Raw genomic sequence first — 10860 nt, 5'->3', positions numbered from 1 at the left:
CTCTCTGCTTTCTGGTCACCTTGCCTGAGCTGCTTTGTTCCACCACACTCTACCATCATGGTATTTTTTTTTTTTTGCGGTGCTGAATATTGAACCCAGGGCCTTGCGCTTGCAAGACAAGCACTCTACCAACTGAGCTATCTCCCAAACCCACCACCATGGTATTCTGACTCACTGTAGATGCCTTTGAATTGAGTTGGCCATTTATGGAATGAGTTCACTGAAACTTTGAACCCCCAAAGAAATTATTCCTCCTATAAAACTATTCTTGTTAGACCTTTTGGTCAAAGTGATGGAAAAACTGACTAAAACACCCTTATCCACCCACCTTGCTGAGGAGTATCCTAATGCTTGAATCCTGAGAACACTAGGAAATGTAGCCTTCTTCTAGCCCACCATCTTGAATCTGGGCTGATATTTGTATTTTTATATATCAGTTAAAATACAATGCAAATAAATAATTTTCATATATATTTAAGGCCCTGATAAGTCTTACCATTTTTCCTAAAGATTAAGTTAGAAATAACCATATTTATATTCTTTATCAATCATCATTTTGTTCTGCATAACAGAACTAGAATCTCACACTGCTTTCTTAGTTTAAAGGATGGTGATATTACCAAGATTTTTCTGCCTGAAAATGTCTTTGCCTTTTACTTTTTTAACATATAGTTTTAAAATAGAGGGGAAAAAGTCATTCTCTCACCAATCTAGAGGCCAGAAGTCTGCAATCCATTTCACTGAGACAAAATTGAGATGTGGGAAGGTTTGTACTCTCTCCTATGCAGAATCTAATCCTTTTGTCTACTCTTTTTCTGGTGGTTGATAGAACTTCTTGGCTTGTGGTTGTATCACTCCAACTCTGCCTCCATCTTTATTTCCATTTTCATCTTCATTGCATGTGTCAAATCAGATATGTGAAGTCTACCATACTTACCATTTTTAGGCGCAAAGTTGAGTGACATGCTCATTTGCATTATTGTGCAACTATCACCAACATTCATCTCCAGAGATATTTTTCATCTTCCTAAACTAGAATTCTATACCAAATAAAAACATCCCCTATTTCATTTTTCCCTGGAAACCACTATTTCACTTTCAGTCCACGAATATGACTACCTCAATACCTCATCAAAGTAGGATCTTATTTGTCTGATTGTGTCTAAAACTTCAACCATATGGTAAAGTGTGTCATTACTATTTATGTTTGGGAAATATTCTATTGAATGTATTTGCAACATTTTATGTATGAATTCTTTCTTCCTTTGATGTGTATCTTGAAATTTTCCAACCTTTAGCTACTGTGTATAAAAATGGATGTACAAATATCTATTCAACTCTCTGTTTCAATTGTTTTAGGCAAATACCCCAAAATAGAATTCCTGATCATATGGTAAGTTTTCATTTTTTTTTTTTTTTTTTGGAGCCAGCTCGTAAAGAGTCCTGAGGGTGTCCCAAGGTGAAACCTTAGGACCTTCTTAGATCTTTCCTGAGCATTCATGGCATTCTAATACCAAGAAGTAGGTCAGACTTTCTTGATGTCTTTTATGAACAGCTTTGTTATGATTTGGATGTGAGGTGGCCCCCAGAAACTCATGTGTAAGACAATTCAAGAAGGTTTAGAGGAAAAATGATCAGGTTATGAAAGTCCTAACTCAACCGGTGAATTAATCACTTGTTGGGATTAAGTGAATGGTAACTGAAGGTGGTTAGATATGGCAGGAGGAGGTAGGGCATTGGGGTGTGACTTTGGGGGTATATATTTATATCTGACAAGCAGAGATCTCTTCTGCTTTCAGATTATCATGTGAGCTGCTTCTCTCCATTATACACTTCTGCCATGATATTTAGCCTTACCTTGAACTCTAAGGAATGGAGCCAGCTGTCCAAGGCCTAAGACCTTTGAAACTATAAACCCTTCAATAAAATTTTCTTCCTCTAAAGTTATTCTTGTCATATCTTTTAGTTGTAGCAGTGAAAATTCTGACTAAACAAACTTATTCACCATTGTTTTCTTTTAAGGCTTAGAGTTAGCCTACTAAATTCTTCGAATGTTTTTCATGACTTCAGGCATCCACAATGCTCAAAAATTGCCTCTAATTGTCTTCAACAAATGACTTTGGTACTGTGAAAGCTCAGAGTCCAGTCAGATACAAGTAACTCTACATGTGGGATCTTTCAGAGTTCCACAGGGTGAGTCCAATAATAACAGTGTTCTGGAGAGGAGCTTTGAGGTAGCTTCAAATAGATGCTGCCATTTCCAATGTGTGATAGATGTCTGTTTTCACTCATGATTGTGGTCTGTGTCTTTTCAGTTCTCCAGTGCTGTGGAGATGTAGTGAGGGAACAAGAGAACAAGAGAACATGACAATATAACCAGTTTCACTAGGGTTTATACACTGATTTCAAATAAACACTTGAAAGGTTTCTGAGAACTTAGGGTAATTTCCAGAAGCCTGAAAAAAATGTTCACAGAGTTTTCACTGTGCTCTCATTGTTTCATATTGGAGGGAATTTTCAGGAGTCTTTACCATTTTTTACTGACATCCTCCAGTAAAATATTAATAGAAATAGAAGATAGTCTTAACTAATCTCAATTTTATAGGGAAAGAGTTTATTATTTCAAGATTTTGAATATATCTTCTTTTTAGGGGGGCAAGAATGGGGGAAGGAAGGACTGTATAGAGGGAGAAGAGGGATGGGAGGGGTGGGGGGAAGGGAAAAAATAACAGAATGAATCAACCAACATTACCCTATGTAAATTTATGATTACACAAATGGTATGCCTTTACGCCATGTACAAACAGAGAAACAACATGTATCCCATTTGTTTACAATAAAAAAAATGAATATATCTTCTTTTAGAATATCAAGGTCCCTTTTTTCCTTAGTCTTCTGAAAGTGTTTACCTTGACTAGACTTTGAACATTACCTAAAGAGTATTTTTGACACTTACTGAGATGGTCACATGTTTGTTAGGGGTTCTTCAATTACTGTAACACATTTTACTTCAAATAGTACAGAGGAAATCTGAGTTTCAGGATGACTTTACCTTTCTCCAGCCAAAAGTATGTGTTCAGGTTGTATGTTTAGGAGTAGATGGATGCACACAGTGAATACAATTATTTAAACCAGAACTCTGGTTTTCAGGCTCTTCAACCTCATGCCTATTCTTACTCTCTGCACTTAGACCTTGATGGTAACCTTCAGGCATCAACTGAGGCCAAGGTGTTTAATTTGTTTTTAATATTTGATGTACTCTCAACTTCGATCTTTTTCTTGTGTCCCTGAGAATCTGACAAAAATTATTTTTCATTTCTAACTCTCATAAATGAAATGGTCAGTCTTTCAGCCTCTTACCTCCTGATTTCAAATCTGCAGTCTTTTCCAATCACATAAAATATCAGACTTTCCAACATAGATTTTGCAATCACTGTTTTCTTATTTCCATGTATGCTTACATTTGACATTGTTTCAGGAACACAAATAAATATTCATTGATATGTGTGTGTGTGTGTGTGTGTGTGTGTGTGTTTGCGTGCGTGTGTGTGTTTCTAATCATTAAGAGAGCAAGACATGGAAATATAGAAATGGATATGTAGATATAGACACTATTTCCAGAAATTTGTGATCATCATAATGAAATACTGTTTACAAAGAGTAGGACTTTTTACTTGAAATATCCATGCAAGTCAACCCATGGATCTATCAAAGAATTCCAATCCTCAGTATTTATAAATCTTTGGGTAAATAGTCCTTAATTACACTCACAGTAGAAAAGTAAACATTTACATAATATATAATGCACTATGTTTCACTATTTCTGAAAATAAAAGCTCATATAGACTATACTGCATCCATTCCATATCAATGTAGAGAAGTACATGAGTATAAATACATATGCACATAGTATTTGTATTTTAACAGTTCAAAAATAATCTAAATACCATCAAAGAGATACGTCGGTTTAAATAGGGAAATATATTTGTATATTATGAAATAGTCAAACAATGGGGTATTAGGAGTTGTATTTATTTATACTGCTTGTCAAAATATCTATGAGATGTTATTATACAAATATCACTGCCAAATCATAGGCATTTTGTAATCACATATACAGGTATTTTTGTCTGTATGTGTTCCAACATCATCATAGGTATTCTCCTCTCCTTTAATACATGTTGCCACTTCCCTTGTATTGTGCACACCTTGGAAAACAGCCTCCTCATTAAACTTTTCAATTAGCATTTTTGAGTGTGTGCCACCTGTTCCTTAAATGACCCCTACAGAAAATGACCCTTATGGAAAAGTGTTTCAGAGAAAACACTTAAGTATTACTTTCTAAAAAGATTTTTCATTACCTTCTGACTTCTCCTTCCCTGGTTTAAAAAGACCTGTCAGGAGCTCCTCTCTCTGGGCTTCCACAGCAATCTGTAGCATAGCACGGGTCACACTGCAGCTTCATTGACTCTTAATTCATCTTCCTCTTTCTTAGAGGGAAGCTCTGTTTCTTATTCTTATTCTCTTCCTGGATCTGAGTGTGGGATTGCTACACATAAGATGCTCAGTAATGCTATTGATTGAACTGACTTTTCAGGGTCAATGAGAAGAGTCTTGGTAGAATTGAACTTCTAGGATCTCTTGAGTTCTCTGCAGGACCAGGAAGCAGAATCAGTGGGTGGAGTATCCTAACAAGTACAAAAAAAAAAAAAAAAAACTAACACCTAGACTTTGGAATTAGCGCCTCTGGACTCTGAGAAATGACTGTGGGTACAGTCCAGAGGAGCCTCCAAGACAAGCTTTCCCTCTTCTCCCTGGACCCCTGATGCACAGATGAAAACAGAGCTTACTTGCCTGTTGAGAAAGTCATGAAGAAGTCACTCTTTTTAAAGTTTTCACTTTCATCTAGAACATTGGTGGGGTTGAACTTCTCTGGGCTGGGAGACTCTTTGTCATCATGCGGGGAAGAAGTCATGGATGCTTTTTTGTCTGTTTCCTGATAAAAGAAAAAGATGGACTAGTTTGTAAAGGAACCATGGAACTTGAAAAATATTAGATATCCCTCACCTAAACTCCTTGTTTTCCAGATGACGAGAGTGAGGCACAAAACCAAGCATAAATTTGGTCCATTTCCCCTAACAAATTAATAGCTAAACCTAAGAGATCTTAAACCATGTCATGCCTGGTCCAGGGCTGTGTTGTTTGACTGCAAGGCCAAGCTTACCAGGGTCTAGTCTGACACCAGCACTTACTGTGCAGAAGATCAAGGAAGCTCCCTGAAGTGCATTGCTCTGGACAAATAAATTGGCATATTTTCTAAGAGAGATGATGTCACTGGAAATTCAATAAATTTTCTTTTTTAAAAAATTTATTTTTTAAAATTATACATGACTATAGAATGTATTTTGACATGTTATATATACATGGAATATCACTTCCCATTCTTGTAGTTGTACATGATATGGAGTTACATTGCTTGTGTATTCATAAAGAATATAGGAAATTAATGTTTGATTAACCCTACTATCTTTCCTATTTCCATCCCCCATCACTTCCCCTCATTACCCTTTGTGAATAGTTACCAGTAACTTTTGGTATCTCTGTAAATTCCATCAGTGCATCATGTATATAAAATATAATTTCTGGATACACTTGTGTTCCATTTTGGTAAATAGTCCCAAAAATAATCCAAGTGGTTAGTTTAAAATTTTACTATGAGAGTGGCAAAGAATTTAATTCCTTGGCAACACCTAGTGGATTCACATTATTTCATTTTAAATTTCCTGATTGGCATGTAATCATATCACATTGACTTTTCTGTGAAGAAAGATGATGTCGAAAAATTTTTCAGATGCCCTTTGGCAATGTCATTTACTCTTTTGTGAATAATTGTATACAGTTTGTATGTAGATCATGGTTTAAATAGATGGACATATCAGTCCTATAATCACATGGAAACAGAAATGTTGAATGTATACCCAAATAACTCTTTATTTTAAATTATTAGAAAAATCCTGAGCTGATGTCTTAGCCTGAAATACGTTATTATGAATTTCCCACAATCAAGGAAATTCTCATGTACAAATAATACAACTATCAACATCAGGAAATTTATATTGATGTGTTAGGGCCATCTTCTCAAAACCAATTCCTGTTTTCCCAACAACTGGAAATTATGTCACTAACATCCAGTTCAGAATCCATTCTCTGACTCCCCAGTACAAGCATCTGCCCCCACCTGCCCCATGTGGCACCCTCATGTCTCCTGGTTCTGATAGCTCATGCTGGCCTGACCTTCCATGGGGCTGTTCTTTCACCCAACTTGATTCTCAGTCCTCTTACCGGACAGACCCATGTTTCATATCAATTTTGTCCTTATTTATTCAGGTTCTGATACTCCATGCCTGGCTACCATAGTGGGTACACTCTTCCTTGTTTGGGCCAGTCTATCAAATTTCAAGTTAGGCAATCCTCATTATGGAGGCCCTGCTGACCTGCCTGGGGTCTGATGCAGCATGCTCAGGCTCCTAAATTTCTCAGCTCTCTTCTCTTCCTCTCCAGGGTTTCATCCACCACCCCAGGATAACCGTATTCTTGTATACCCTTTTCAACCTGAGAAGGCTCTGATAATGAACCTGAAAAACACAGGTGCATCACTACTACCATAAGTGCCTAATTGAGTGGACCTACAGTAAATTTGGTATTTAACATTTTAAGAAGGAAGTGGGAGGGAAGGGGATAAGAATTGGGAAATCTCAGTTCTATAGATTCTAAATACATTCAGAATTGGTTTTCAATCTTTTAATTAAGATTTTCAACAAATTAGTATTTGCTGTTGTTTGGTGCTTCTTGTGTGTTATTTAGAACACATTTTTAGAGTGTGAAAAAAGGTGGTGGATGAGTAGACTCCTACAGTGCTTGTGTTGTGCCCCCCCCCATCTCAGTGACACACAGAGAAAGACTACCTAGTCATATACCAAATCACTTTCACACGAGGTAAGGAAGCCAGATGAGTCTTTAGTGCCTGAGTTTAGGACAATAAAAAGACACATTACAGAAAGTAAGAGGGAAACACTTGCCTGATCACCGCCAACCCCAATTTTAAGCCAAGCAGACAGAAAGAGATGCCCCTGCAAAGGGGAGGGAAAAGGAATTGAGTACAGGCCTTGGACCTGAACCACTGAGGACGTACGTATGCACAGTTAGAGTTGTGCATCTCAGAACTAATGCCTTATCTTAAAACACCTGACAGGGCTGGGGATATAGCTCAGCTTGTAGAGTGCTTGCCTGTCAAGTACAAGGTCCTGCCTGGGTTCAATCCCGAGTACTGCAAAAAAAAAAAAAAAAAAAAAAAACATTCTTAAATGGTATGAATCTACACTGTGTACAACCATAGAAATAAAAGTTATACCCCATTTGTGTACAATGAATCAAAATGCAGTCTGTAAAAATAAAAAATTATATAAAAAAAGGTAAACAAAACAAAACAAAAAAACACCTGACAAAGTGATCTCCTCTGGGAGATGAGGTAAGAAAGGGTAGTGTGTGACACTTCTCTTTTAATACATTTCTAGACAGAAGGAAGTGAAAATGTATAGAATTGGACATGAAGTAGAAGGTTAATTGTGTGTGTTCTGGAGATGAAATGGGACTAGTGACTTCAGAGACATAGCACCAAATTACTATCACATTTATGTTCACTGTAAAACAAAGTGTGGAAGCTAGAAAAATAATGGAAAAGCTCATGCTTTCAGGGAATTTTTTCTTGTTGAGGACAGAAGACTAATGCTTTAGTAACAGGAGAACAAATTCATATTTGGTTCCGAGTTGGAATCATGAAGTACAGAGAATATCTCAATTTTTCATTTATTTTTATGTTAACACGCACAAAAGGGGTGTGATTTATAACCTTAATGCTAGTTACCTTACAAGAGTGATCTCCACATTATGCTTCTATTGTTTGTAACTGCCTGGATGTTATTTCTGTGTTTAAAAATCTGCATATCTAGTAACTGTATTTGACACTCAGTCAAAGAATTTTCTTGCTGTTAATTATTTATTTATTTTTTCGTAATGGCTACTGACTGCAAGCCTCACACATAATAGACAAGTGTTCTACCTCTCAGCTATACTCCAGCCTTTCCATGGAGATTCTCTACCACTTCCCCTTTCCACACTCTATGCTTATCATTTTGAGGGCTAGCATGTCCTTTTGGGCCCCAGTTTTATTCCATTTTTACCTGAATTATTTCCCAAATTTTAAAAGTCATGTTTGATACCAGTAATCATTCATGATTATTTTTAAGATCATCTGGAGTAGAAACGGTCCTGAATTGTCACATCTTAATCATTTTACTGTTGGACTTGTATGCCATATGAATAACTCAAAGTAAGGTAAGCTTTGGCACTTGGGGTCACCAATAGCAGTGTACCAGGGCAAAGGAAATAACAGATGTAGTTGTGCAGTGACACAGGAGACACTCTAAAATGAAGACAGGGTGTTGTCTGGTTCCTGTGGGAATGGGGAAATGTGAGAATAAAGAGAAGGCATCCCCAGTAGGAGACGTATGTGAAGAGTGTCCCAGAGGAGAGGACTGTAGATGACAACATGGAAGCAGCCAGACAGTCAGGTACCTGTGGGGCAGAGAAGTAACGCATTGGCAACTGTGTTGGTATCGAGGTCCTTAACCACAAATTTCAGGTTAAAGTGCTGTACAATACTGGTCAAGAATAAAGACAACTCCATGAGAACCAGGCCCTCTTTGACATATTTCTGTTTTCCAGAAGAAAAAGAATCAAAGAAAATAGTTACTTGTTGTGTGTAATGTGACTCTAATATTTATTGTGATTTCTAACTGGCACTAAGAGAATGTTCATTAATTCCTAGATCATCTGGACGCTTTGATTCCCATTTATTTGTTCATACTTCTGTTATGTTGAAATGTGGATTTGAAGAGGTCTCTGTTCTTGTAATTGTGGTATTTACAATGCCAGATGTAGAGCAGGCATTGAAGTGACAGAGTCAAGGATGGAGATTCCATGGCCAGATTCATCACACATAATGCAGCCATGGTGATGCAGTATGCAAGACACATGGTCATCACTGGAAGAAGAGTGCTCTGTGATTATTTTAGGGTATCCTGGCAAATCCTCCATTTTTCCATAACTCCATGGTTTTCTTTTCTTTTCTTTTTCTTTTTTTTTTTTTTTTTTTTGTGGTACTGGTGAGTGAACTCAGGGACACTCAACCACGAGCCACATACAAGCCCATTTTTGTATTTTATTTAGAGAGAGTCTAAGTGAGTTGCTTAGCACCTTGCTGATGCTGAGAATGGATTTTAACTTGAGATCCTCATACTTCAGCCTCCTGGGCTGCTGGGATTACAGGCATGCACATATGGTGCCTGGTAACTCCATGGTATTTTAGGAGCATTTCTGACATTCCTGGTTGAGAACAAATATCCTCTTCTTGTGATCCATTGTCTTGTCAAATGCTCTGCCTTTTCTTCTTTTCTATTCTGTCCCATTTAAGGAAACTTAGCTGTCATTTATACCATTACAGTGTTGTATACTCCATTTTATGCTTCATAGTGGGATACAAGAGGGTGCAAACCTGGTGTCTTCTCACACATAACTTCCTCTACCCCAGCAATCTCTGCTCTCCTCTCTCACAGCACTAGTTCTATTGCATCACAATGAACTGATTACTGAACTGCTTCCCTAACTGGTGCTATTCTCTGCTATTGGAGACTTCCATTTCCACAACTGAGCATGGGATATGTTCAACACTACCCAGAAGACAATCATGTTGTGAAGTGAGATCCTTTTTACTGATGGGTGAAGAGATCCTTTCTCCTTATGGGTGAGGAGAGTCTTAATGTTTTAACTTCTAGGGGAGTCCTTTGGTAATTCTGTGATGTATATTCATGGAAGACACAATCACTTTATGCTCTGTATTTCTTAATTTGGAAGAAATCTGTCATGTCAAAAATTAAAGTCCCACTATTTTGATCCATCACTGAGAATTTATCATGATCAGGGGAAGTGAGCAGGCATTGGAGAATGCTGCTAATCATGTACAAAGAACCAATCTACTAGATTCAGGGAGAAACCACATAAATTTCAACTAATCCCAGAAAGATTTCTAGTCCCCTGAAACAATTGGAAATGACTTTTTATTACCTAAAGAGGAAGGCATGAAGTAGTTTTTTTTCTTTCTTTCTTTTTCTTTTTTTTTTTGACAAATTTTATTTTAAACAGGTTCTGTGGCATGTATGCTACAGCAAAGTCAGGTTGTAGTAATTTCATTTTGAAACTGCGTTGATGTATTAATTATGAATTATTTGGGAATGTTTAACTTCTACTAAAATGTAGATTCAATTCAATTTTACATCAATTTTTACATTTATTGTAGATCCTATATTAACACTATAGGTTCAATTTTCATCAACAAAAATGAGAATAACCTTACATCTATCTACCAGTGTAATGATCTTTGAAACTAATTCTCTAGTATTGGTTTGGAAACATATCCCTAGGTTGTTAAGATGCATTACAACTACATCTAAATGTATTTAACTGGGATTAAGTCATCCTGTAGGGTTCACTTGATTGTCACTGCTATTCTTTTCTGACCCTAACCAATTAAGTGCCAGATACCATGTGTCATAAGTCATCCTAAAGCTGTGAAACAACAATTGTTCTCAGTACTCCAGTGACAGGAGAATATCAGGGAAATAATTTAGTGCCTACATTCTACCTATGACTATGTTCATATCATTTCCTCCTGAATCAGAGCCAGAAGTGTGACATCATTCTGAATGCACAGGGAGAAGGATCAATACTTCCTGAAAGGAACAA

General features: G+C 37.0%; 1 pseudogene; it reads right to left on the bottom strand.

Annotated features, from left to right (window-relative positions):
* Positions 1-4846: 4846 nt before the first annotated feature.
* The window catches only part of LOC124985781 (cytochrome P450 2C26-like), a 68448-nt pseudogene continuing 62434 nt past the window's right edge, over positions 4847-10860 (bottom strand).

Source organism: Sciurus carolinensis, chromosome 5 (genome assembly GCF_902686445.1).
Source record: "Sciurus carolinensis chromosome 5, mSciCar1.2, whole genome shotgun sequence".
Taxonomy (NCBI): Eukaryota; Metazoa; Chordata; class Mammalia; order Rodentia; family Sciuridae; genus Sciurus; species Sciurus carolinensis.
This window is presented reverse-complemented; position numbering and strand designations above follow the sequence as displayed.